The 26,582-nt window shown below is 38.2% G+C and overlaps 1 protein-coding gene across 1 annotated transcript in view; it reads left to right on the top strand.

Annotated features, from left to right (window-relative positions):
* The first annotated feature begins 5,072 nt into the window (after positions 1-5,072).
* Con (leucine rich repeat protein connectin) overlaps positions 5,073-26,582 on the top strand; it is a 165,300-nt gene continuing 143,790 nt past the window's right edge. The window contains exon 1 of the mRNA XM_003690236.4: positions 5,073-5,261. The gene's annotated coding sequence lies outside the window, so the exon portion shown is untranslated. The remainder of the gene's footprint in view (positions 5,262-26,582) is intronic.

Genomic DNA, 26,582 nt, shown 5'->3' with positions numbered 1-26,582 from the left:
AGCGGTTTATCCTATAGCAAGTGGGATGGCGCTGTGATCACATATACCATCGTCATCTTGTGGCAATTTTTGATATTATAAAAGTTGAGCGGGAAAATTAAGTGTTAATTATATTTAATACTCGATCGTTTCATTCGGATACATATATTTATTTATTGATATATTTTATTAAATTTATTATTTCTTTAGAATAACGATAAAATAACTAATTTACCATAATTCATTTAAATTTAATAATCATTTTTTAAATTATTATCTATATAATATATTTTTTATATATGTAATATATGTAATTTAATATTAAATGCGTGATTATTATATTATAAGATAAGAAGACAATGATTGATAATTTATAATTATCATTATATTTTCAATTTTATCATTAAAAATTAAATAATAAAATTTTTATTATTCGAAAAATTAAACTCATTATTGCTAATACAAACTTTAAACATATTTCATTTACAGAAACACACATACATATATATATACACTTCTTACATATATATTTCATCTATCAAGTCAATAATATCAAAAATATTACTAAAATTTTGTATAAGGTATAGACAAAAAAGACGTATAGACAAAAAATGATGTTAATCAATCATAGACAAGATATTATCGACAAAATAGTTAAATAGATTATGCTATGTAAGAATAATTAAATATGAAATCATTGAAATCATGAATGAACTACAATATAGATTATCATACACGAAACATAGAATACATGCATTTCTTTAGAATCTCTTTACCATTTTAGTATCATTCTCAACATTACCGATTTAGCATGGAATAAGATTATAATATCACTGGTGGTTAGAATTGAAATTAAATTTTGATATTAAGTTATATATATAAAAATATATGTATTATAATCATACATTCTATATTATTAATCATACACAATTCTATATTATTATTATAATTATAAATTTTATTAAAATATTAATCAAAGATAAAAATTGCAAAATTCAATTATAAAAAAATATAAAATTGAAAAGAAAAATCGATAATTTTTCGTTAAAATAATAAATTTGTTAAAATAACGTATTTCTATATTTATTTCTATATTTATCCATTATAAAATTTATAAATTATTGTACTTTTTAATTTATTGAAAATATATTTTATTTATTAGAATTGTTAATAGATTAATTATTTATTACAAATATACATAAATTATTTTTTTATTTCATATTTATTTCATATTATTATCATATTTAAAATTTTTTTAATTTACTAAATATTTTATGTTTTTTTTTATATTACATGTTTAATTTAATATTAGATTTTTGTATTAAATCAATTTTAATAATTAATTTTTTTTACGTTTATAATAAACAAATTTTTGAAAAATTACGATTTTCAAAGAAGGATTTTGATGAGAAAATTTATAATTAATGTGTATTATATAATATTTCAATTTTTGCGCAGTTTAAGTATAAATAAACAATTGCATCGTTTCAGCCAATTAGGGAGCAGCTAGTAAAACCTGTTGCGCTTGGCGTCACTTTTCTATCAAAAATCATCGGGATGAAATGTGTCACCGATTTAACGTGCGTGATTTCAAATAATACACAATAATTCTATTCATATTATTCATATTCACATGTTACTGAATTTATACATTACTTTTAACTTCATTTATTTAATAATTCATAAATCATTATAAGAATGAAATTAATTAATATTTAAAATTTTTTTGTATTCTTTTCTTCAATTTTCTATTTAATTGTCGAGGTTACCTGTAATTTATGTTTCTTTAAAAAAAACAGAATTTATTTTGCTTTATTTGCTTTATTTTAATAATTTTAATAATTTCAAACATATATATTTTGTTTTGTATGATTTTGTATGGTTTTATTTGTGTAGTTTTATCGAAATATTAACGTTGAAAAAATAATTCATACATCACGACGATTTGTAATTAATGATTTTACATGTATATAAAATAACATTTTATTTCTTTTCATAAAAATAGAAGTATTTAAAATAATTTTCCATTGTCTTTTTTTTATATTGAACTAAATATGTACAATAATTGGTTTATTATAATTTTATTTTATGAAATTAAGCTATTTTAATATAGCTTAAGTATCTTTTTCTAAATATTAATATAAATATTTTCTATTTTTTTATTAATTATGTATATTTGTCTCTTATACTATATTTATGTTTATATTTAAAGTACAAAAAACATTTTTCATATTTAATATAGTTTTTTTTAGAAAATTAAAGCATTGTATTTATATATTTTCAATTTGTCATCGAATTATCGTCCACTTTAATTTGTTGTAAACTATCGATCCTCTCTCTAATTTAATAAATCGAAATCGTGGTACATTGTATTTCTAATTGTAGTATTTCATTTTTATAAACATTTTTTTTCTTGTGGTGTTTGATTTATTGCTGCTGCATTTATTTCCATATTTATTCTTTATTGCTATTCAACTCAATACATATTTCTTATTATAATTGGAAATTGTTTAAAATTGATCTTTTCTTTTCATTCTTTTGTATAATGATTAAATTTACAGATATCTTTTTTAGTAAGAAATATTTTTTCAATAATTATTATATAAGATGGAATTTATTCTTAAATATTATTTTATTCTCATATAATCGAGTAATTTTATGCATTCATTTGAAGATCTTTCTTTTTTTTTTTTTTCTTGTGTGTAGCTTATTAGTTGAATGTCGAATATCAGTAAGACGAGGAAAATTTTAACAAGGATATTGTAACGATTTGGATAAGCGGTAAAGTTTCTGTTTTATTTTTTTAATAATCTTGTTTTTAGAAAAAACATCGTATTTAATATTTTATTTTTTATTAAAAATGTTGACACCCTTTATGAAAATTTTCAAAAAATAACACAGAAGAATATTTATGACCGTGCGCAATGCGGTCTATGCTTGCTTCGTAATAATATATTTTTTAATATTTTTAAAATTTTAATTCGATTATAATAATTTTTCATGAAATCAGAGTTAACGATTGTTTGCTTGTTTTAACTCAACTGTAAATAATCACGTTTATAGCTTCTTTTAATTTTTTTTATACAAATATTTATTTTTGCATATCCAAGTCAATATTTCTCAAGAGAATATGCCAATCATCCGTCACACGAGGAGGTAATTATAATCTTATACACATTTTACCAACTTGCGAATCTTTTCTTATTTTAATTTTTCTCGTATAATTTATACCGTATTTTAAATTATGATGTACATTTTCTTATATATATGTTTTTTTTTTTACATTGACTTTGCAATTGACATTTCATGGTAGCATGATTGCAACACAATGTCTTCGCATCAATGATAAGTCGTATGCACTTTGATTCCTTCGGTCACTCAATCATATCGTCGACGAAATATCCGAATGATTAGCTATATATATAAAATTTTATACAGAGCACAATGATCGCAGATACTTATTGTATCCGTGAATAGTAATACTTTCGGTTTTTTATTTATTAGTTCGGGTTAAATTTTCTTGTACATCGTGCTTTTAAGTATTAGTTAGTTCTATCAAGTTATCACAATCTCTGATCGGATCGGGGATCACGGTGTTTCGCGTGACAATCTGTTTCAGAAAATAAAATTTGAAAAATCGAGGGCGAAGCTGAAACGAATGGACGATGCCACTCGTTTCTGGCTTCGCTCATCTATTTTTCGAATTCCGTGGTCGCAAAGTTTTCGGTTTCGAAACGAACTTGCGAAACGATATTTTGCACACGTACAGATAACGATACAGATTCGTCATTACGATCGTTGATGTGCATTTAGTTTTTTCTTTATTATTATTATTATTTTTTTTTTATCCATTAATGAATCTCGTACCTTAAGTTTTAACAAGTATGGTGTCCAAAGAAAAGAACGTCAGAAGAAGTCCGTCAAAATGTCGCGAAAAGTGCTGCAACGAATGCTGCTTCTCATTTTTTCAAAATCTTGTTTGAATCCAAAGAATGAGAAGTTATTGTTACTACTTTTCAATTATGCTCGTTTTACGTACTAATACGTGATACGTATTAATTGTTGTTTAGCCGATCGCATGCCGAATTACCGAATCTAATTATCTTGAGCATCGTAATTTTGTATTAGTGTTGAGATAAGTAAATTACTGGTTAAATTAGTGTTGCGTTTACAAATCTCCTGTTTCGAATTAGCGTTACGATAAAACGATGATCGCGTTTGCTATAGTGTTTTTTAATTAAATTTTAATTAAAAAATATCGCGATTACTTTTAACTACTTTGATTAATGAATTGTTATATTTTCTTATTGTTTCTCTTTCAATTTGTATTAAATTTATTTTACGAATTAAACGTTGCATTGATACATGATCGCGTTCTTAAAGTAGCGTTGCATTTTTACAAATTGTCCAAATTTCTTGAATATACGTTAAATATATTCCTGTCTCTGAATCATCTATTGTAAAAATGTTGCAGAAAAGTGATTGTACTGACGGCAGCCTTTGATATGGAAGCCTACGATCTTCCGTTGTTAATGTTGCAAAATATGAGTGTACAAATTAGTTTATTAAAATTTCTAAATAATTAAAACATTTTGAATGAGAATGTATTTTTTTTCGCAAATCTTTTTTTTTATTTTTTGCTCAAATCAAGAATTGCGTTACAATTGAAATAAGAAAAAGTGATTTCTTTTTTTTTTTTTTTTTAATTTAATATATTAGTGTTATATACAATATGTTAGCGAAAGGAGAAAGATATTTGTTCCAATTCATATTATAGTATATTATAGAAGAATTTATATTATTTTTTGAGTAACTTTTTCTGTTACCTATTTATCTCTTTCTTTTATCTAATATTTCCTTATTGTTGTGCATTATTTAGTCGCTGGTATCTATGATAATAGGAATAATAGTAATTATTTATATGTTTTGCACTATTATAATTATTTTATCGATAAAATCATGTTCCACGTTATCATGTATCGGTATCATTGTTATAGTAAAGATTGACTTTAACGTCATCTACCATATCAAATCCATACTGCCATCTGGTGACGGTTTTTCGCAAAAACACTAGCATGGACGGGAGAATCCCCACTCTGAGTGGGGCAGTCTCCAAAGCGCGGGCTAAGGTTCAAGTTGCATTTTAGATGCGAACGAACGCACGTCGTTTTCGGTTAGTGGTCATGAACTAAGTTTCGTGAAATTTGACAACTTCTGCGAAGGAAAACAGGATCGAGTGATTATAATAATTTCGTTGTGAACTCTACGATCCATAGAGTTGGGTAAGTCTCACAGTGACGTTTCTTCACACGAGTGATCGTTGTTTTTTTTTTTTTTTTTTTTTTTTTTGCCACGTACAAAAATGTCAACGTTATCGTTTCATCGATTCTTATCGCAAACATTCTCGCCTCTTGATGATTCTACATGTGTGCTGCATAATAACATCGTTACGTTTTTTGTGATATTTATCGAACGAAACCATCATATTTACCGCGTTAAATTGCACGTGGTATTGAAATACGGAGGCGAAACACATCCGGCATTACGTGATTGCTTGAAAGCCGGACAAATCATATGTAATTCGAATTAATGTCAACGGAAGTCGTTTGAATGTACGTCGAGCGTATTTGGTTGTCGCGCAGTGCTGCGTACCACACGTGATAGTCGATTCGCTCGATGTTTCTTCGTGAGTTGTTTCGATCGATATTGATCGATAGCTTTTTCAAAAACGAAAAGTCGAAGATATACGGATGCGTGGCGCGATCGCGAACAGAGACTTTATTATTCGCTAGCTCTATTATATCCTCGATGATCCAGTGATTCTGTTATTTCGGAAAGCTTATCGATATATAAAATCATAAATTGGCGCGTTTCGTGGAAAAGTCGCGTAGTTGGCTCGCAGTATACGCTTCGATCGCTCGTTAAAAAAGGATTAATCCGAATGATTACGTTGATTATCAAACGTTTCGGGATGTGAAAAGTATTACGACAACATCGTGAAGAAGTTTTCACTTGTCTCGCCAAATTATTTTAGCGGCAAAGATTTAATTAATAGAAAGGATACCTTAAGTTAATTTAACAATCAATCGATTTAATCGACTTAATATAATAGTTTCTATTCATAAATACAAAATACCACAAGGCTTTTCTCCATTTACTCCATTATTTTTGCCTTATGTCTTTCACAGGAATTTTGCGTTTCCTATTCTATTCAATTACCGTTGCTAATTTCTCATTGTTCGGTGATAATTAAACGAAATTGTAGCACGTACGGCATGTGCAGTATGCAACGCCTTCCGTGGTTTCAGATATTCGCAAACGGGTTTGAGGGGAGGGGACGACATTGTATTTTTATTTTCTACGGGATGGTTCTTTTTTTTTTTTTTTTTCACATTATACATCGCCAACGTCGAACGCGCGGTTCACATCGCGGATGCATGTGCACGCACGATTGCGAGGAATCCGAAATGCTATTCGGCTGGCATAATCCGGCCAAGCATCGCCGCTAAATTACCATTCGAATTGATTCGACGGCAGCATTGCCGCACCACCGATGCCGCGATTTATTTGGAAATCGTAACAATGCCATTTTCGCTGAACGGTGTAAGGTCCGCTCCTATTGTCGGGATCAGGCCCGCGTCTAATGTTCATCGCTGAATTATCCGTCCTGTTATTAACCGCGGGATCGTGTTTCCACGCTCGGCTCCATTTTCCAACCGAAAGATCATCATTACGGATTTACGTATACGATGCTTTTTCAAGGTTAACTTCCAACCGCAAACAAATTGTAAACAGATTTTATACAATGATATTTTTATCGCGTTTCCCGAGGGTAGATACATTAAAACACGATGAAAAACGTTATACGCGTGTATTAGAAGCGATAAAAAAGAATTGATTGACATGGCAATAGAATAATTTCAAAAGTGATCACGTAACCGTGTATTTTTATATATAAATTGTTGGAACGAATTGGATGAAACGTTGTTCACGGCAGTTTCAACTTTCCATCTCGTAGATATTGGAAATTGCAATCGCTCGTTGCGTTATTTGTTTGTAAATAAACAAAAAAATTAATTGCGAAGAGTCGAAAAAAACAGCATCGCTTTTAAACGGTGAAAGAACAATATTGTTTTTTACCAAGTTGAAAAAACAGTATTCGTTTCAAAACATAAAAAGTTAATATTTTTTTTTTCGTTATCGCAAAAAAAAAAAAAAAAAAAAGAAAGAAAGAAAAAGAAGAGAGGGAAAGAAAAGTGTACATCGTCGTTAAAATTATGCATTATGTCGTTGGAATTTCACAATTTAGGCGAAACGCATAACGTTGAAAACACGAACGGGCCACCAACTCTTAAACTTCGATTCGTTCGAGGAAGACAAATCTTGAAAATCTTTGTCTCGTCCGTGGGATTAAAGTTTATGCAAATTATCGCACGGATCCCCGACGATTCGATTCGCACGTTCTATCGTTCTCGAGATGCATCTTCTTCTCTCTCTCTCTCTCTCTCTCTCTCCTGTTTATCCTTCTCCGTCACGCGCATTTAAAAACTGCTAATCTGAGCTGACCTGTTCTTGCACAAAAAGATTTATCGCGTCGGACATTTGAATGTACACGGATTACGATCCTCGTACGGTTCTTTGCGAAAGTCTTGGCAGAAACTTGGTCTCCGAAAACGATTCCTCCCTTTCGAAATTGTTCGAGCACGCGGGTTTATTTATCCGACCAAAGAGCAAGAGATTCTTCCTTCGTTTTTCTTCCTTCCCACGCGTATAATCGCCAGCCATGCGTTTCATTTCGGATCCGTAAACGGGGATACAGAAAATTAATCGAATCGAATTTTCCCAAGTTTCAGTACAGTTTCAATTAAATACTCGATACGATTGTTTCCAATTTTCTTATCCAACGAAAAGAAGAAGATATTCTTTTCCGTTCGCGAGTGAAGTTAAAAAAGTGAAAAAGGAAAGGAGAAATTGATACGTCGAGTACGATTTATTTCCTTTTTTTTTTTTTTAGGTGTCCTTTACACGAACGAAATGGGACGAAAGAAAAGAGAAAGAAAAAAAGACGAAAAAAGAAAAAAAGAATAGTTTGATTTTCGATCGCAATCAGCGAAGAAGAAAAAAAGAAAAAAAATATTTGGATCGATAGAAATCGGGAAACGACGTGCCTTGCAGACCGGCGTCGTATAATCACGATGCCAGCCGGTGTTGCGCGTGACGGGCCGCGATCAAATAAACCGTTTCGTCAATGTTTGTTACATACAACTTTGCAACTTTGTTAAAAACTGCCACCGGCCGAGTACTTTCATCGGTGCCCCGTTTATTTCAAACGGGGACGTTGTTTTGCTCGATTTTCCTTTTGAAAGTCAACGCGATATCGTTGCGCGCCCGCCTCCTCGACACCCACCCCTATCCTCTCTGCGTCCAATCTCCCAACACGTGGAAACACGCCCGACTTTTTTCCCCTCCGAGTTCAGCCAACAGGTTCGCGGGAACGGAAGTAAGTCGCGCGTTTATTTGTCCCAATTTCTCTCTCTCTCTCTCTCTCTCCCTAACGTAAATAAGCCTTGAATTTTTCCCTCCTCCTCCACCGCGCTACGTTCGATTTTCAACCGCCCTTTTCCTTTGCATCCTCATTCGTCCTCTTATATTTTTATTACGCGTATTATTTCGGAATCGAAAATGTTCTCGCGGCGAATCGAATGAGCGGCAGCATCAGCTTTTTCTTACACCCCTGTTCGGGTGATGTTTGACGGGGGACGGGAAGGACGCGCGACACGAAACCAATTCCAACGGAACACGTTGCCCACGTTGCTTGTTGTTTTCATGACTGACGGATGCAACGGTGAATTAATCCCGTGGCAAAGTGGAGGCCGCCACTATACAACGGAATAATCGGCGTGGACAAATAACACGGTTTAACGACGATTCGTTCGATTTGCCCGACGAATTCGTGGAAGGATATAATGTTTTTCGACATTTCTTCTTTTCTTCCCGTCCGAGCGAAACGTTATTAAATATCGTTATGATAAAAATTCTTGTTAAATCGAAACTTGTTTAAATTGCGAAGATAAAACGGCTTCGTTTATCTAAACGAAGTTACGTCGAAAAGAGAAATGGACAACGGGAATTATCGATCGATATCAATGACGCGTGTTTATCGGTTTTTAATTTGAAAAACGCTTTCACCGAGTTACAAATCGAGAAAGCCTCGGGTTAATGGAATATCGCTATCCGATCTTCGTTATCAGCGAAATTAATATTTTGCGTATCGCGATAATTCGCGATCTGACCCGAAATATCGATGATTATTTTCTAATTCCATTCTACCGTTCGTCCATTTCTTGTTGAAACAACGTATCTCTGATTCGTCCTGTCCATGTCGATTTACAAATTATATCCTTGGCCAATTTCTCTTATTGCGAGTTGCCGCATAAATCATCGTCGATTCGGATATTAGTTTATATATTCGCGTTGCGCGCTCAAACTTTCTTTTCCCGAACTTTCTTCGATTCTCCGCGAATGGTGTACCGTCGAAACGAAGAAACAACATTTCGAATATTCGAAATCGTCGGTTTTTTCGTTGGAGAAAAAGCAGCTTCTATGTGCGACGAAAGTGGAAGGAAAAGGGAGGACGAGAAAATAAGAAGGCACGATCGATGTTGGAAGAATTTTTCCCTCCCTCCCCTTATTTCTCTTATTGGGAGGCGGTGACTTTGACGTCGACCTAATCCCTTTAAAACGGCGGCCACCGGTGCACAATGAAGCGTTTAACGAACGTTTAAATATACACGGGTGCAGCGAGTCGAGGTGATTAGCATCGGGAACGAATTCAGCCTCTTAATTAGGTCCGCCTTGTCGCCGGTGCCCTTCTCATTGTCGGGTAGATAGATCGCGGGGAGAAAGAACGAGGCGTAAAAACCAGGTGGACACGTCGTTTTTCTCCGTTCTTTCCAATTCCTTATCCTTTCCTCTTTCTTCGCCAAACCTTCCCTTTCTTCCAACCACGATCACTTTCGTCACGATCGATCGCGTTTCTATCGATCAATCGGCGACGTGAAAAATGATTTCGACACGTTGAAAATCTTGGTCCAAACCAATATTATAAATCCCAAATGGAAAGAAAGGGGTTTAATATCGTTCTCTTCTCCCCTTTTTTCCACCACGTTTCTCAAAATATATTCGCGACAATCGGTTTCAATCCGGCCACCTTTCGCGCGGCTGATCATCTTCCTCGTTCCAGCAAGTATTTCAAGTTTTCCACGGAGGGAAGGAAAGTTTTCTCGTACGATTTGAAAATTGCTCGTGAAACGCTGATTTCACGAGTTCGAGGCCGAGATTGCGTAAATAGCCTGTTACGACGAAGTTTCTCGCTCTTCTTCTTATCTTCGCACGACTTGACCGGTGCCGAGCGTCTTTCGCAATTTGAAAATCTCCGTTTCGTATCTTTTAGAAATGGAAATGCGCTCGAAAAATCGAGCATTCTTGCTCTTCTAGCAGACGAACGAGAAATATTCCATGTTCGAATTTTCCTTTGGACGACGAAACGTGTAGGATGGATGATGGACACGAAGGAAGAAAAAGGGAAGAAGCGCGTGCCAATAAACATCAAGAACACACGTGTCTTTCGATATGTAAATCCATAACGTAATAAAGTGGCTAATTACTAATTTTATTTAGCAAGATATCGAAGCGAGTAATAAAACACATAATATTTTAAATTGTTATCGTTGTCTCGATAAAATTTACGAAAATTTGATAATCTTCGTTCGATATCATCTTCATCAAATCCATTAGAATCAAATTACAATAATTATAAAATTTCTTTTCATCCATATTTTTCAATTAAAGATCTTTTAGGATTTTATTTAATTTTATTTATTTTTATAATAATTAATTTTCAATATCCATATTATTTAGGTGATCCTGATAATTTCAAAATTGCTAATCCAATAAATACTCCAACACATATTAAACCTGAATGATATTTCCTATTTGCTTATTCAATTTTACGAGCTATTCCTAATAAACTTGGAGGAGTAATTGGACTTGTAATATCAATTTTAATTCTCTATGTAACTATTTTATATAATAATAAATTAATAAATAATAAATTTAATGTTTTAAATAAAATTTATTATTGATTCTTTATTAATAATTTTATTATATTAACATGATTAGGTAAACAATTAATTGAATATCCATTTATTAATATTAACATATTTTTTACTACAACTTATTTTATATATTTCTTTTTATCATTTTATACAAGAAAAATTTGAGAAAAATTTATTTGAAAATATTAATAAATAATAAATATAATTTTTAGTTAATGAACTTGAACAAGTTTATACTTTGAAAATATAATATAGAAATTAAAATTTTCTATTAACTTTAAAATATTTATTTTAAAAATTAATTTTATTACAAAAAATATTAGTATAAAAATAATATTTATTTATGAAATTAAATTTATAATTTCTTTTATATAATATAAATATATTAAATAAATTATTACAATCATTAATATTTCATGAGGTAATAATTTGTGTAACCAATCGCTTACAACGTTTTCCTAGAGCAAGTAAAATATCTATCCGCTATTTAAAAGACCACGTTCAGCAAAACTTTCACTCTCAACAATTTAACGTTCTTTTTCACCACGATTTTGAAAGGTAACTTTTTGACATTTTTGACGAGAAATTATATCCGAAGAAAATTAGTAAAAGCGTTCGTCGCTCGATCTCTCTCACGATCTTTGCGGGATTAAGACGGAGATAAAAATTCAAGTAGCTAAAACGGGAGCGAGCGAAATTGGTCGTTTCTGGTTGGAGAGAAAAAGGTTGGGTGCGAGCGAGGTTTGATCGCGTGCTCGGCCGCATTCCGCCACAACTCTCTTCAGACTTTTAAATCGAACCATACGAAATGGCGGAGGGGCTTCGATTTAAACCGGGTGCCTCTGCATAAAATCGCTTCCCGTAATTTCCCGTTGATTTATGGACAGAGGGCACCGATCCCTGTACGCCAACCGCCGATTTAACAATCGATGTTTCGGTTTAGCGGTGTAAACACACCGATAACGTTGCTCCGTTGACAATCTAATAAATACCGGCTTTCACTCGTGCACCAACGAACGCGACCAGTTTCCACGCTTTTACCACGCTTCTCGTCCTTTTAATTCGGTCCAAAACCCCTGCTTCACAAGGATATACCACCTGTCCCACGCCTCCCTTCCACCACCTCCCTTCAAATTTCGGAAAATACTCTTTTTTTCCTCACGGTGCAGTTTACATATCCCACGCCCGTAAATCTTCTCTGTCTTTCGCGGAATTTACATTCCATCCGCCCGTGTTTCTGCCGCCACTCGGGTAAAATTCCCTTCGAACAGACACTCGCGCTCCCATAGAAATCTTTTCGTTTTTCGCTTCGATAATTAAGGTAAAAAAAAAAGAAGAAGAAGAAAGGACGCGCGATAATTATTGGAAAAAATTTTTTTCGGACGTTCGTGTATATGATACAGGATAATTTTTAAATTTAATACAACGGATTTTTATATTCTCGGGAAAAAAAAGAAAACTCGCGTAAATAACAATCTAGTTGAAATATTTTTGAGGATTTTATTCGCCTCGTAACGCGACACGTGAAATACGACAGAATGCTGCCATATTTAATTCCCCGAGCGTATATTACTTATACGCTGTATTCAATCGTAAACAGAAATTTTATGTTTTTTACATTTGTATTACCTCCCTTTCTTTCGATCTCGAATCGTTCGAGATTCCTGGTCTCGGATCGACATATTTTACTTTATTAGACGAGAGGATACTGTGCTATCCGTCTGAGAGGATCAATCTCGCCTTAACCTCGAACAGGTTGAAACAGCGAAATCAATAACGCGGAATCAAATTGTCAATCACGATCCTTGCGTAATTTGCCCGATTATTTCGTATCGCGCCGCGTTCGATCCGCACCGTCCGTCAATTCATAATCGATGCGTTAATATAACGCGGATCATTTCTCTTACTTGGATGATTTATACATATACGTATATGTGTGTATGAACGCAAAATCGATTATCGTGAATTATCGTCCCAATTTCCGAACGTGTATTATTTTCAGATTGTAACGAACCGATCGTGTCGCTCACCCGATATCTCTTCTTCGAATTCTTGAATTTACGATCGGTCGAAATCCTTGTTCGACTCGATTAACTCGCGTTGATTTGTTCGTTGATCGAACGGTTGTTATATTACATTCGTTTAATCAAATTTCTCGTCGAAAAGTGTACACGTACACGAGTTCCTTGCGAACGAAGGAGAAATTTGTAAAATGGTTAGAGAATCATCTCTTCTAATTTTTATTTATTGTGGAAATCGAATGGTATTCGAGATCTGTACGACGAAATAAGTTGACGCGTCAACGTTCGTTCGCGTCGTTAAAAAGGACGCGTTCGATGGGAATCGCGCGCGACGATGAATTGTACGCGATGCGAGAAGGAAGAAATTTTTCAGATTTATCTATCAGTGTTTTAAAATCGATCGCTTGGATCATTTGTGACAAATCGGGGATGATTAACGGGGAAGATTAACACGGGTATGGATAATGGCGGTCAAGTCCGTAGAGTATCATAATACGGAACAATTTGAATTTTGACGAGTGTGTGTGTGTGTGTGTGTGTGTGTGTGTGTGTATACATAGTCAGAGTTGGGAAATTTATTATTCACGTGTGACGGAGAAGAGGAAGCCTTTTAATATTTTATGACGAGTTGCTCTAATAAAATTGCTCTTTCACGCAGGTGATAAAAAATGCAAGCTGAATCGTGGAACAAATTGCAAGAGTTGAAATGCGAGACAAGAACGACCGCTAAAGAATTGCTTCTTTGTGAGAAAATACAGGATTAAAAATGTAGATTAGTTTTTATGCAAGCTAGTGTGGTTTCGTATACCTGCAATATATATTATGCGCGTTATCTCGCGTTTGATTTTTTTGAGGAAAAAAAGGAAAAAGGAAAAGAAAAATTTTATTCGATCCTTTGATAAACTTCCGTTACCGTATAATGCGCGCATTGGTGTTTTGTTTCTTTCTTTTTTATCCGTATCGATGTATCATCGGTTTAAAATCGACATTCGCGATGGAAATTCTGGGAAAATAAGAGAATTAAAAATATCGTAAGTAACCATACGATACGCGAAGGATAAACACATCTACGTCCATTTGTCACGTTTTCCTACCTTTCGAACCAGTCCCTTTCCACCGATCATTCTCAAATATCTTTTCCCATTGTCCTGGGAAAGAATCCCTCGCTCTTTTGTCGCCAACGTGACGCTAGAGACACCTTTTACATCGATATCGATAACACGGATTGTGTATCGAGACGGTAAACGGTTAACCCTTTCTTCCCATTTTTATTTTCTCTTCGCACCCAACCTTCCAGGAATCCTCCATTTCACGCTACCTCCTTTCTGTTCTCTATTCTGTACTTTCGTCGGTTCCTCCTCCCGGCGGTTGAAATCGGCGAGAGAGATTCAGAGAACAAGAATTCGTAGGTGACGGATCGTTGGCGAAATTCTTTTCTCCTCTTCGAATTCGAAAGAAACAACACTTTGATCGTTTCATTCATGCGTTTAACGAAAGTAACGATCGAAGCGTAACGAAACATATTTTGATCGCATATTTTACAATCGCGAAAGTAAACGCGATTCTTAGTTTTCCGATTATCTCGCGAGAAAAATTAGAAAAAATTCTAGAGAAACATGCTGTAAATAATGAAATCGGTAACAAGGGAAAAAAGAATCGAGAGTTTCATTTTTTGTTTTCTTTTTCAGCAAAAAGTATTTTTCCTTTCGCGATCGAAGATATTTAAACGAGACGATCGTACAATGGAAAACACGTACAACGCGTCGCTTCGCCCTTTTCCCCGATCTTTTTCCTCCTCGTATTTCTTTTCCTTTTTTTCTATATAAATAAAAAAAATTGTAAAAAAAATTTGGTCTCGATTCGCGTTCGAACGGTGATAACTCCGCAACGAGTTCTCCTCCGGTTCGCCATATGGGCCACTCGATTCTCGTCGACATCTGTGTTGGCGCAACAATGGTTTTGTCCAGTGGACCACGAGCGTTCCCGCGTACTTGACTTTTGTAACACGGTTACCATCTTCCTTCCATCTCTGTCCCTCTCCAAAGCTCATCTCCGGCCGGGTTTCCCTCTCTCTGTGCCGGTTCATTGAGCCAGATCGACGTCCTCCGCTACACAAGCCCTATTTCGACCGAATGAATGTTTAATTCGAGCGTCATTCAGCCTGCCGTCCCGTTCTCTAAGAGAGCGCGCGATCGACGGAATTAATTCAATTTTGCGCTAATTAATGGTGCCGCTCCTCCCATCATTCGATTCGAACACGCTTCTTCCCCCGACCCGAAATAATTTCTATTTCCATTCCGTCCCTTTTTTCTTCCCCCCGACTGACCGATGCCCCCGCCCCTTCCATCGATTCCATTCACGGCCAAAGCCTTTTCGAGAGTCGGATTTTCGAGGACTGGCGGGAGCAGAAAAGCAAACGCCTAACGGCATTACTTTCGCTCCGTTGTCGTCGAAACGCAGCAATGCACGAGACTGACCCATCCCCATCTGAGGTACCCATCTTCGCTTCGCTTGCCCGAAATTCATTCGTTCTTCGTTGTAACGTCGATTCTTAATTATCGTCGTTTCGAAAAAGGACGAAGCGAGAGAAAACAGGAACGTTACAGGAGTCTTTTCTATTTTCGTGTATTTTCTTTCTATATATTTCTTTTTCTTTCGTCGTTTCGTGGTTGTTTTTTGGATGGAATATTTTATTACAAGCAGAGCAACGAACCTTGATCTTCTTTCTTGCATCGAAACAATAGTGGCATCTTTGTTCCGTCCGGATTTCGACACAGATTCAAAAAATTGATCTCGATATTTTCCACCGATCTTTCTTCTTTTATTTTTCAATCTCCTTGTTTCGAACGAAATCATCGCACGGACGATAAGTTTGGGACGGCGGTATAGATATTCTACTATACTAATTTCCACCAAGAGAAAACGAACCGTAGGAAAGTTTGGCTCCGTACCGCTGCTTAATACGTAGATTCGTAAGGAGGGTTGAACGTTGAAAGTTGAAGTAGAATAAAGTTTTCTCGAGAGTTTAATTATTTATTAACCCAGTCCCGAAACTTTGTAGACGCAACCTTTATTAACTTCGTTAAATTCGTGTCGCGTTTGTATTCGAGGTAACGCGTCGACCTTTATACTCGCCTGAAATTTTACTAATCTCCTTCCTCGTACATACGTAACCCGGCTCGCCTCCTCTTGGAGGGGGGGAGGGCTCGTTCCTCGACTCCATGTATCACGAAATCGGTGCGTCGGAACCGAGTGATTTGCTAGATTAGGGGAACGTTTAGGGATTTGCGCCACCCGTATACAATCCGCCCCTCCGTGTACACAACACCCTTATCATTTTCTTTTTCCCTTTCCAAGATCTCCATCGCTCGTAAACGATTTTTGCGTTTCGATCATCTTGCGATTATGCCATAATATCGATCGAAAAATTCGTTTAAAATTTCGATAATCTCGAATTAGGGAGGGAATACCTTCCTCTCCTACGCGATCCACCTTACAGCTTGTCTACCTACCCATCTACCTGGCGCAGGTATACTATACTCCTTTCTTTTCTCTTTTTTGAAAAAGTTTCACCGAAAGGAAAGAAAGAAAGAAAGAAAGAAAGAAAGAATTCCGGAATTAACGGATCTAACCCGATCCCATCCGGATTTACCGCGATCCTCTTGCAAACTTGTACACCTCTTGCACGAAGAAGGGGAGAAACAAACAACCTTCGAATTCTCCTCCTCGCGCTACTCCGAATCAGGGGCAGTTAATTCAGAGGTTGCGCGACAATTATTACACTTCGCAAAGTGGCATTAACCCGAGTGTGGCACGCATCCGAGCGGGATGATATCGAATCCGAACGAGAGAGGGCGCGATAAAGGAGACACGCAGACCCCGATAGAATTTATCCGAGAAACCAGCCTTCGCCCGATTACGAATTCCGCAAGTTGGCAAGCGGCTATCAACCCTCTCGACTGGATCTCGAGGAATCCAAACCTGTTGGTCCCTATCGAGATAATCCTCCCCTCCGAAAATACCTTTTTCAAAGGTGAGAAAAGAAACCGAAGTCCTCTTTCCGCGTCGTGTTTCCAATCCCATCTTTCGTATCCCTCCTCGAATTATCCTCTCGAGAATTATCTCTAGGATGAAAGGATCTCGTTACCTTTCCCAATGATATTTTTATTACGTAATATTTCCCTTTCGAAAATGATGCATACGGAAAACGAAGAATCGACCGAATCCAGCAGCGTTGTATTTCTCGTTTCTCGTCGAGGCGTTTCAAATCGAAAGAATCATCGTGATCGCAATGTCGATCCCCCTCGTTCTCACGATTCTCTCGATCGTTATTCAACGACGTACGCTCGATCGTTTCGTCGACGCCTTATCGTGGACGACGGATCGAGATCACGCACTTTTCTACGAAAACGTAGAAAAGTCCCTTCTATAATTCTCTCTCCTCCCCCCTTGCCTCCGACCAGGCTACTAAAATTCTCACGAAGGTAAGCTGTAATCTAGCGAACCAGAAAATTAAATGAAACGTGAGCGATGATAAAGGCAGCGAACGTGCTTAGACACCGGTGAAACTTGACAATATCTTAGGTAACGTCGTAAAGAACGCAATTTGCATATCGAATTAAAATATATATATATATATATTTCCTTTCGAGTTGTCGTTCGAACGAGCACGGGAAAGAAGAAGAAGAAGAAGAAGAAGAAGACAGCACACCGTGAAGATATCGTGAAGATACGCGCTCTAATTTCATTGCATCGAAGAAAAAAAAAAAAAAGAAAGGAAAAAAATTGCTTCGCGGTAGAAACGCGTACGTTATTCGTTATCTTCGCGACACGTTAAAGGTAAATTTTACCTTTCGCGATAACCATCGAGTCCCGCCACTTTTCCACGTAACCGCGATTAATCCGCTTTAATCGGATCGATAATTCTTCGAACGCCTTGATCTTTATCCTTTTTCTTTCGTCGCAAATGTTTCGAAACGGTCGCGGCTCGATTTTCGTGGGGAAGAAACGAGGGAAGAAAGGAGAGAAGAGTTTGGAATAAGACGAATCGAAGGGGGTTAAAAAAAGAAAAAAAAAAAAGAAAAATTGGAAGGATTCAACGATACGATTCGTCGAAGTGGGCGATAATTGCGCGGTCGACGAGGGGGAGGATGGATACGGCGCGAGCGAATGCACGTAATAATCTTTTCGAGAGGCATAGCGGGCTCTCGCGATACGATCCGAAATACAAGCGTATGTATGCATACGGTAATCCCGTAAGAGGCGGGCAGCAATCCCTTAGAGTGGCTTAAAAGCACTCCGCGAGCTCAACCGCGGACATTTCCAATCTCTCTCTCTCTCTCTCTCCCTCTGTTGCCTCGTGAAAGAACCTCGTTTTCATGGATGTTCTAGCTTTCAGAGACGGGCGCATCCTCCGCGTTTCGATTTGAATGATTATCGCTCGTATCCACGTCTCTTTCCACGAAACGAAACGAGCCACGATGTCATTATCCTCCTGTACCTACGCTTTCGATTAGCCGATAGTTCGCACCGATCGATTTTTTACGCTCGTCGCGAAACGATCGATTCGCGGCAAGGAATTAAATCGATCGTACGAAAAAAAGCAAGGGACTATACCCGCGAGTCCATCGATCGTCAACGATCGTTCACGAGACGACATAGGGAGCCTCACGAGCCTCGAGATCGTCGCTTTCCACGATCGCTCGTTGCCGCGTGAAATCGTTCCATCTTATAAATTCGTAATTCCCCGCATAAACGGATGAAGGGGCGGCGATAATTCCTGTGGAAATTGCCACCAGCCGATCGATCCTCGCAAAATCGCCCAATTCTCCCATTCCTCTCTCTTCCAGATATACATCTCCGCGTTGAAATTTTAATTTCGACGAGAGAAATTTCGGAAAATCCACGCCGCGTTCGATCGAAACGGAAGAAGAGATTCGAAAGGAACGGGAGAGGATATCTATTCCTTCTATTCGGACGCTTGCGTGAATAAGTGGGGTCCTCCTGTCCCCCTCCCCGTGTAGACAGTTGAGCGAGGAAAGTTGAATTTTTGCCGAGTTTTCCGGTTATTTGCACGCGCGCGGAAATTGATCCGTGTTTCCATAAAATTTCGCATCGCTCCGACCGAGATTAATATCGTCTCTCCGAAACATCGAAACACCGATCTCTATCCCCTCCGACTCTTGCCTCGTCCAATCGACGCACGATTTCGAGGAACCATGTTTTCCAAAAATTCGCCGAAAATCGATATCGATAAACACGCGCGATTGAGATAAAATTGTCGAGCGAGGTTGCGACGACGGTTAAAGGAAAGGAAGAATAAAGGAGCGTGGTGAATGAATTCCGTTCCGCTCCCTGTCGTCGCGGCTACAAACCGGCGAGTATTTAAGCGCACGTCGAGCCGCGCAACGGCCAGCCAACCCTCCTCCTCTCTCGTTGCAGGTTGCATTATTCAAAAGTATCGGCGCATTGCAGGCTAACGTAAGGGGGCTTGAATTATGCACGATTTATTAGCCTAGAGGAGAGGCTCTCTCCCCCGTACCGATTCGTGCTTATGTACATAGCATATCTCAATTATGTCGGGGGTGCCACCCCTCCGCCCACTGCAAAATGAATACTCTCCCTCCACCGATCCGATCTAATTATTAATGCCGTTTTCCTTCTCGTTACGAGATTGTTTGCCATCCGATCTTCGTTACCAGTGTTCATTCGATGATCTCTCCATCCATGGAGGCGAGGAATCCAGATCGTCGGGCGATCTTGTCTTTTTCGCGAACTTTGGATTTGGATAGGGAAAAAAAAGAAAAAAAAAAAAAAAAGCGAAAAATAGAAAAGAGACGCGTTGATTAACGCGTTGATGAGGGAAGAGAGAGAGAGAAGTGGCGAGCGTGGTCATCGAACCCTGGACTCTGACCTCCTTCGCGAGGTGTACGTTCGTGCAGCCAAGAGGTATAATCACGAGGACTCGTTCGCTTTGTCTTTTCGTACTCTCGTGTCCGGAGATGTCGAAGCAAAAATGAAAAAAAAAAAAAAAAAAAGAAAGAACTAATCTTCTTGGCGGCCGTGAAAGGACGCAAGTGTGCACAAAAGATATTTGGAGCACGCGAAATGACTGCGATCTCCGATAGAAGGAGAACAGGGCCGAGCTTCTTTCTTCTTCTCCTCTACTTTTAACGCTCCGTTCAAACGTGATCTCGTTCGTTGATCGTCAACCGTATCGAATATAAATAACAACGCGTGTAGATTCGAATTAATCGGATTGATTTCACAGAGATGGCCGATATCCAAGTTTCGTTCCGTAAAAGCCATATTTGCGCTCGCGTTTATCGTTACGGATAACATCCGTGTACGGATATTCGCGGGACCATCGATTCGCAAATAATAGACGCCGCTCCCAGCCGGAACCCGCAGTAAATTCAAATATCGACATCGTCCACGATTCCACGAATTCTACGCATTTTATCGTCCCTCCGTTATTCCTTTCACACGATCTTGCACATTTTTGTCCGAATCCCTTTGATTACGTTTCTTAAAAAAAAAAAAAAAAAGAAAAAGAAAATATCTCACCTTCCTCGAAAACCTTCGGTTCCGCGTTCGAAGCGTGTGTATATATAATCGTGAATATTCGTATGGCGGACGAAACGAAGGACAAAGATCGGTTGGATTTGATCGAAAGGAGCTGGAGGGGGCTCGACCCCGTTTCGCCTTCCTCCTTTGGAATATCGAGGAGGGGGTTGTATCCTCGCGATGGCGAGAACAACGTATCCGCGGACACATACATAAATGCATTATTCAGGGAGGCGGGACAGGCTGGCCTGGCCCGCGCGCACCGGCTACTGCATTTGCGTTACTTCCACAAGATTAAACTTGCATGCGACGCGCGAGGCTATGAAGTATAGTCGCAGACGGTACGCTCGACATGCGACTCGCTCTCGGACAAAGCGCGGACTAGTTTCGTCGGGCCCCCCTCCCCCTCTCCGTTTTCCTTCCTTTTTTCTTCTTCCCACCACCACGGGGGATAAATTTCACGCGTCCCGTTCGCGAGGATCCGAGCGAGTCGATACTTTCCATCCAACTTTTTCACACCTCCTCCATGCTCAGATTTTCGCGACAAGACACTTTGCAAAGTATCCGCCGTAATATGGGATACTTGGCTTCCATCCATCGATTTTCCTTATCGCGAAACAACGAATCTTCGAAACGATCTTTTTGGAATTTGGATGATCGAGAAATATGGACGAAATGGATTTTTAAAAAATTACGTTCACTCTTCACCGATGAGTCGAAATCTTTCTTTCGCATCCTTTTATCCTCGACGAGCGTAGATTTCAGAAAACCTAGCGACTCTCCCTCGTTAAAAGTGAGAAACCTCTTCCCCCTCTTTCTTTTCTCTTCCATTTGTCTATTTATCGAACTCGAACTCGATTCCATTATTTCGGCGAGCAAATATGTTAGTTCGACGTACGCTCCCTCGGATGATAAACGGACAATTTTTTTCAATTTCGACCGGCGAGTAGGGAAGGAGAGATTCTTGTTAAATGTAATCGGTTTCGCTTCGATATTGACAAACATGGGATATTTTTGAAGAGTAAAATTTGAAGGAAAAAAAGGCAGTAGCGGAAGCACTCGTTCCATTCGTTATTCCATTTTACGGCTGTTTTCATTTGCACGGGGACGGGCGAAATGCGAGAACAAACGTCGATTTTATTACTCTCTCGCTACGAGAGATACGCGGAATAGAGATTGCGGGTGAAAAAAAAAAAAAAAAAAAAAAAGAAACGACTCGAAGAGATTTCGACATGATTTTTCAGAGAGGTTTTACGACTCACTTCTGGTCCGCCAGCTTTCCGGGGATATAGATTGCTATCATGGTCGGGTAGTGAAACCCGTACTTGATATATTAAAACAACGAAACGTTGATTTATCGCGCAGTCGACGATCAACCGGATAGATTGGCCGGTCGAGTAAGCGCGTTGAAACGAAAAGCGGCAATCTTAAACGGGGCGGACGATCGATGGGCCAACGTTGCAGAGATGAAACTTCCGTTACAACCTTCCTCTCCTCCTCCACCTCCTTTATTTTTCTCCTTACGTAATGCGATACGTGATTTTCGCTTCCTCGTGTTTGCCGGATATTTATTATTCGACTCGTTCGATCCATCTTCTTCGAGAAAGAAAGAAAGAAAGAAAGAAAGAAAAGGAAAAGAAAAAGAGAAACGAGAAGAGAAGTCGCCAGCTACGTTTTCGAAACGAATTTTGAGAATTTGAGGCGAGAGAAGAGGCGAGATTGTTCGCGGACGTTTGACGAGGAACGAAGAAGAACGTGGACGTGGATTTCGGCCCACGATTTATCGTCCGCGATGCGCGCAGCTTACGCAGCGTCTCTATAAATTCTTCTCGAAGCGAAGCGTTTAAATAACGGGGGGGGGGGGAGGGGAGCCAAGTTTTTTAATCTTCCGAATCTGTTCGCTTTACGAAAAAGAAAAGAGAGCCGGAGGCTTGAAAAGTTGGGCTTTTTTATTAATGAAATAAGCCTGCGGGATTTTATAGAGCGGCGGTAAAAAGGACCTGCCTGACTTTTCCAATTAATATTATTAAATCGCGGCTTAAGTGCGTAACGAGACTTTATAATTTGTTAAATGTCCTTTATCAAGGCTCCGCGGAAACTTTTATTCGATTCGTAAGATTCGTATTTGTATTACGATGAGAAAGCCTCGAGGAGCCTTTAAGTAATTTGCCGTGTAATGGATTCTGGGCGGGGGATTGGGATCTTGGAACTAAACGAAAGTTAATTTTTAACTCGGGCGAATTATATTGTACGACATTATATCGTTCTTTCGACGATCGCGTTCAATCAATGATAGATGCATCTCCTGTTCCTCATCCTCATCGGAAAACTCGAAACAAAAAGGCGGGGGGAGGGGGGGGGGAGGGAAGAGGGAAGAGAAAGAATAAATTTGGAATTATATTGGAATAACGGAGAGCGAGAAATTGGAAGGGGAAGAAAAAAAAATTGGAAAACTACTTGGTTTTCGGGAGGCACGCGTGGAGCACGAAAACACGAGGGGAAAAAAATGTTCGTGGAATTGAAAAGTGGAAAAATGGAAAGAGGCGAAAGAAATTGCCGAAAAGGGCAAATGGACGCGGCTCGATTCGAATAAAAAACCTCCACCATGGCACAGCTTGTTCCATCTTCTTTACCTTACCCGCTTTCGTTCATCGAGGCGAGGAACGGAATGAATCATCCTCGAATACTCGACGACGACGATGACGACGACGACGACCCTCTTCGGTGGCCGCCCGTCTTCAAAAGTCCATCCCCTCTTTGTAAACCTTCTATTTCGCCGTCGCGGTATAACTCGATAACTCGATAAAACGTGACCCGGTGGCGAAGTCCAATTTAACAGGTCACTTCGAATTCCGCCTTTCGTTTCGCGAAACGTCTTCGCCAACGAATTTCGAACGCGTCGTCGTTAGTCACTTTCCGGGATTACGTCTCTCTGCTTGTTCAAACTTGCTAGATTCGTTTTACCATGGAAATTCGAGAATTCGTCCATTTTCCACCAACAGATTTCTTGCGCAACTTGCGTAAGTAAGACTCTATCTTATCGTTTTTATTTAATTTTCTTACAGAAGAATAACAACCGAGTATATATTTATATGTATAATAATACATTACAAGTAATATACTGTTTACAATACAGTAAAGGAAAGGAGAGAAAATTTGTCATTTCCGACAATTCGATTATATTATAAGATCGATCATCGTTATTAACGATATTAATTTTCAACAAAATTCGATAATTCGTTTCGTTTCAACTCGTCGTAATCTTTTGCTTACGAGGATAACAAGGATCTCGTTTGTACATATATATATATATACACACGTACTATACCGTTTCTATTCATCCTGTCCATTGAGCGTAAAACGTAGGAGGGGGACGGTCGGAACGATAAATAATTATTGGCATCGTCCCGTGGCTAGCGTCTAAACCCCCTCCTCCCCCTCCACCCCACTTTGATTCTCGAGAACCCACCTCCCCGCTGGATCGTGGCACGATGAATAATCGCAGCACTCTCGAGGAGAACGCACGTGTTTGCGCGTCACAAGTGCATCCTCGAGGCCTGGTTGCTTATAATTGCGTCTCGATCGAAGAAGAAACGAACGACGCAAAGGATGAAGATTATTATTATTATTATTATTATCATTATTCCAGGAAGGAAGAAGCCGAGAGAGGTGCGCAACCGAATTCGAGTGCCAAAATCGATAGAGTTCGGGGATGGAAAAAGAAAGAGAGAGAAGAGCGGCGAAAGGATTTTTGGCACGTGCCGCGTGACGCGTTACCAATCGCAATTAACAGGAATTTAGCAACATTACGGTGTTCCCTATGTTACACGCTTTTTCGCAAATTTTGCGTCGAATTAGGCGTGCAGTCGAAGAGAAATCGATACGAGGAAGAATCTCGTTTTTTTTATCGTCCCCTCTCCCCTCCCACTCGGACGAAAGTCCCCGATCGCGAAAGATTGAAAATTGAATTTAAGGAATGGCAAAGTTTTTTGACATCGGCCGTTCGCGACAAATTGAATATTCCAATTACGATCGATCGATACGGGATCGAACCGGAAACGAGGCAAACTTTCCGACACTTTTTCACTTCTTCTCCGTTTCTATTGATTTTCTTCGAGTTCTTCGACTTCCTAATTGCGTGTCAGTATCCAAGGCGGAGAATTGAGAATATCCGGGCCACGAAACAACGAGGTAGCATTACGCGATCGTAAATTGACCGCTCCAACTTTACTGTTCGGTTTATAACGAGTCGTTTCGTCCACTTTCCTCTAGTAGTTCTACAAGATCGTTATTAACGCCGACACGCTTTACTTCGTTCGAACAATTTGCTTGGATTCAAACAAACGTTATTCGTTCGAATCGAATAGGAAAAAAAAAAAGAAAAAAAATCTTAAATTTCGCACGTTGAATTTTTTTTTTTTTTTCCATCCTACCCTGCCACCATTTATCGAGGAAACGAAAGACGCGATGATCGTCACGGTCGGTCGATGTTCCAACGATCGTTAAAATTAATGACGCGCGATACAATGTCCACGTGGCGACAGGAAGAGAGAGGAGGGAGATGAAACGCTTGGGAAGACGGGAGAAGAGAACGGCGAACCACGTTTTCTTTTCACGGTTGAAGCGTGCAGTTTGTAACACTCGTCTCCCGAAAGATGGAATGGAAAAAAGAACACGCGACACGAATCGACCATTCCCAACGATTAATCGAGTATAAATAATTTACAAACTCGGATTTCGATCTCAGTTTAATTCCCGACTACGCAACTTGGATAGGTTTGTCGATCGCACGCCCGATTTCCCTCCGTCATCGATCATTCCGTATCCTGAATACGCGCACGAGTACAATAGTTCAAGTACGGTTAGGATGTTCCGCTATTATCAGGAATCGACATAATGCGAATCGATCGTAGGTCGGTGATGATCTCAACGATAAATCGTCAGAACGTTTAAACGAAAGTCTCTTTTCGAATGGTTTAATCTCGACGACTGTAATGAGGGAATAAAGATATTTTATCGCGAATAATTTCTACGAATAGAAGTTCAGAATTTCTTCCTGACTTTTTATATATATATATATATATCTGTTCTTTTGAATAATTTACTAGCTCGTAAAATCGTTTATCGAGGAAATGGTATGAATCGAAAAGTATTTTTACTCGATCTGTCAAAATCTAAAAACATCTCTGAATAAATAGGTTTATCGAAAAGTGATCGAAAGTCAAAATCACCATTGCCATTCTGAAAATGGTTGTTACGTTCGATCGATACTTTTAACACGAATTTCACTTTGAATAGTGGCGCAACGTGGAATTAGCGGAACAACAAGAAGAGCGATTTATATCTGGACGGACGAAAAGTGGGAAGGATCGTTACCTATACGCTTGCTGGGACAAGAGAGTCCCCGCCGACGGAACATAACGAATTTTATGGTACGCGACCATTGTCGTACAGGGATGAGAAATTTCGATGTCATCCTGCCAAGTGGAAATAGAAATTAGGAAAATTCCTGACAACGGTGACAACCATTTCTCCGCTCCAAGTTTCGTAAACTCCGGCTAGTTGGAAAAGTAGAAAATGTCGTAAAAGTTATTTTTCCTTTTACACATAGATATATATATATATATATAGGACGATGAGGAGGAGGAGGAGGAGACACGTACTCACTTACGTAGATGGAACGGTGTTTGTTTCGCGATAGTAAAAGGGGATCGGCAATTTATCATTTATGATCGGTCTGGAACCACGTCTCTCCAAATAGATTTTCGTTTCAGACACCGATCGAGACGAATTTAATCTCTCGTGAAAAATCCCGTTTTCGAAACTCTGCAATTTCGAATAATTCGGTTTCTCTACCCGATCCTCCACCTTTCTCCAGCAACGGGAAAATAAAATTAAA

This window comes from Apis florea, unplaced genomic scaffold (assembly GCF_048593485.1).
Source record: "Apis florea isolate Af1SG1 unplaced genomic scaffold, ASM4859348v1 contig_1615_pilon, whole genome shotgun sequence".
Taxonomy (NCBI): Eukaryota; Metazoa; Arthropoda; class Insecta; order Hymenoptera; family Apidae; genus Apis; species Apis florea.
This window is presented reverse-complemented; position numbering and strand designations above follow the sequence as displayed.